Here is a 3,719-nt window from a genome sequence, read left to right on the forward strand (position 1 = left end):
ATACTAACTAAATGGAAGTCTTAAAGGTGTGTACGGCCACCAAGAATAAGTGTGTGTTCTTTGTGTTCTTGGTGAAAATATGAAGATTTAAAGATCTTGAAGGAAAAGTGATGAATTCAAGGATGTGATTCATAGGTTTCATATGTTCAAGAATATTAACTACCAAAAATGGATGCATTACATATGTTTTTTAAGAGAAAGGATGGATTCCCTTGATGATACTTGAGAGAGTTTGAGTGTTCTTGATGAAAGAAATTAGAAATGAGGAACTAATCCAGGAAATCTATACTTATGATGAGGGGTTCACGACCATCAAGAGTTTACGGCTGTAAACTCTAGTTTGGGTCGTGAACACCCTTGATGAATGTTCTTGTAACACCGTAAATTTCAAGACAAATTTTTCATTTAAAATAATCATTTTACTCTTAGAAACACTTGTTTAAAATCTTATTCATAGTCGATTTACAAAACATAACTCCATTTTCACTTGCATAGAAAACCAAGATCCTCCAAAATATAACTCTTTCTCTGGTGTGTATGATCAAGCCGGTGCCGTCCTGTGATACTGAAAGAAACCTGTAAAACATCAAACAAAACACTATAAGCACGAAGCTTAGTGAGCTCCCCAAAATACCACACATAACACATATTAGCCACTCGAGGCTATAACTCTGTGGGTCCGTGCACCCAAACTCTGTGAACCCTCAGGTTCTAACTCTGGGAACCTTCCGGTTCCAACTCTATAAACATGCACAACATAAATCACATAGAAATAATGCAGTACAACACATCACGTACATATAGCATACAAATACTCTAATCACATAACTCTGGTTACCTACTCAAGGTAAAGTATAGTGAGAAGACTCACCTGGCAAGCAGAAAGCAGATATCACCACACTTGAATCTCGAACTCGCCACCGTCTAACACGTAAGGCAAATACTCTCATGAATATAACTCTCGAGGCTAGAATAAATCCTCTCATAACACCCTCTTATGGGTAAAAGACTATTTTACCTCTCTCTTGGCCTAAAGGCCACATCGCTGTCCAAACCCTAAAACTCAACGGCCAACCCTTGGTCGAAATCAAAGTCCTCAGTCTAGGTCAACCCTTGACTGACTCTACTCGCCGAGTCAACCCTGTGACTCATCGAGTTCCCATAATTAGAACTTCCCCATACCGCGACTCAACTCGTCGAGTCACCACGAGACTCGCCGAGTCCCACAACTCTGAGTCCACTCACACCCAACTCACCGAGTCATCCCTTGACTCACCGATTCTCGACTCAACCAGGAAATATTTGGGACTCTTCGTCAAGACTCGTCGAGTCCAAGAACAGACTCGCCGAGTCTACGGCTATCTTCAACCTACTCGCCGAGTTGTTCATACAACTCGCCGAGTTCCAGGCCATCTTCATCCAACTCGTCGAGTCCACCCATGTGACTCGCCGAGTACCGCCGGTCTGAATACATTCTGAAGCATTCCAGGCCATGCAACTGCTCCAAGACATAGATCTAGCCTCCTACCACTCATCCATCACGTAAAGTGGCAAACTTTACGTGAATCCAAAGAGATCTAAGCCGTTTGCACATTGGGGCTAGGGTTTGGGACATTCAAGCTTCACTAAACACTCCAACATAGGGACTTTCATGCTCTCTGATTCTTCTCCCTTCCAGATCTGAGGTAGCAACCTCAGATCTAACCTCTAGACTGCCCATTTCATCCATAGACAATTTCTCACAAACCCCAACATGAAGAAACAACATAATCAACAAGTCAAAAACGAGATACTACCTCTAAGTGATGCCCCAACTGCAATGAAATTCGAATCCAAGCAAAGCCCCTTGCTCCAAGCCTTCAATCTTCCCAAAATTCCTTCAACCATTACTTCTCCAAGCTCCAATCCACTCAAAAATGGTGCTTCTCCGCGATTTAGGGTTTTCTGGGGCTCAAGGGGTGATAAAGAGGCTGCGAGGAAGACATAATGATCATTATATAAGGCTCAACCCCGAGAATTAGGGTTTTCTCCACTCAGCGCCTACTCGCCGAGTCCAATACACTGACTCGCCGAGTCGGCCACTTAACACGCGACCAAGTCACGACTCTACTCGCCGAGTCCACACATGGACTCGTCGAGTCGCTCTTTCCCAATTTACTCTTTTAGCCCTTCAACTCTACTCTTGATATTTCGGGATGTTACAATTCTCCCCCACTTAAATTAGGCTTCGCCCTCGAAGCCTACAGTAACTCAACTCCAGAATTACTCCCACAACGTGCCACCTGGCCTTAATCGGACCAGATCTCACAAGGCATACCCATCGAAACTCGAACACACTTTCCCTTTCCCTACGGTGTCCTGACCATTGTCTCGAACCGGGCACCGGATGCACCCTCTGATGACCACACACATCGATCCGAGAATTACCCATGAAGTGTCACTGCCCCAAATCTCAACAATCACTCGACCCATAAGGGTTAGAAGACATGAAGCATCGGATCCCCGATTCGAATCCCTCTCTATCCAATCCGTGACGACGGAAAGACCCACTCTTAAATCCCAGAGCAATTCCCATGAGTCCTCTTCTTGCAATCACACACCCATGCCGCACCAACCTTCGCACTCTCGGGTTAGGAAAACCCGTCACAATGATCACGTCTCTAACATCCCCAGGAGAAACCACCACTACGCACACAACCCTCGATCAGAATCAAGTTGGGAGTCCCAGACTCCATCCCTACATCAATCCAGAGACTCTTGGCTCTACACCCGCGGAATCCTTCCGCGTCCTCAGCAGACATCCCATCATGATGTCATTCCATACCACTGTCACAGACATAGTGTTCGACCACCATACTCCAAATCATCCATTCTCACTACAACTTTCACTTCCGCGAATCAACACTTTCCCCAGTAAATGAGGATCCAACACTTCCTCCCATACAACAGCACAAAGGGTGGCATACCAATGCACTAATGATGGCTGTTGAAATAGGATAACTCAACCAAGGATAAATACGTGCCGCAACACCCTCCGAAATCTAATACACATGCCCGAAGCATGTCTTTGAGCGTCTGAATCGTTCACTCCCTCTGAGGTGTCCTCCGACATCATCAGGATAAGCTCTAGCTCATCACATATCCCTCTTCGAGACTGAGCACCAGGTCAGCTTTTGACTCCACAGCTGAGCCTCCAAAGGTCACCCAAATCATGATCCAAATATCCCACTAACTTCCTCCCCGTGACCACTATCCCGGCCCCGTGACACGCAAGTCACGAAATTCTCTTTTCCTTATGCAAGAAAGTACAATCCAACCGAGGATCGTCTCCACTCTGATCTCTGGTTTCTGCTGCGCATATCCCTTGCCATCTCACCACATTCCCCAACAGAGACGGGGACCCCAGTCTCGCCCCCGGTCCAACATCCAGGCTCCAAAAACTCAATACTAGGGCTACTCAAGCCCAAAACTCTTCCACATCATACACTGGTCGTAGAACATTCCATCATCACACTCTCTTGCCATCTAGTGAGCACTACGACTCCCCGCGGTATCACAACACCCTCTGACTAGTGAGTACTACGGCTCCCCGCAGTATCACAACACCCTCTGACTAGTGAGTACTACGGCTCTCCGCAGTATCACAACACCCTCTGACTCCACTAGCTCGTGCTCCACAGACTATCATAGGAGGCTACCCATACTCGCCTCGAATATTC

This window comes from Lactuca saligna, chromosome 6 (assembly GCF_052625555.1).
Source record: "Lactuca saligna cultivar CGN05327 chromosome 6, ASM5262555v1, whole genome shotgun sequence".
Taxonomy (NCBI): domain Eukaryota; kingdom Viridiplantae; phylum Streptophyta; class Magnoliopsida; order Asterales; family Asteraceae; genus Lactuca; species Lactuca saligna.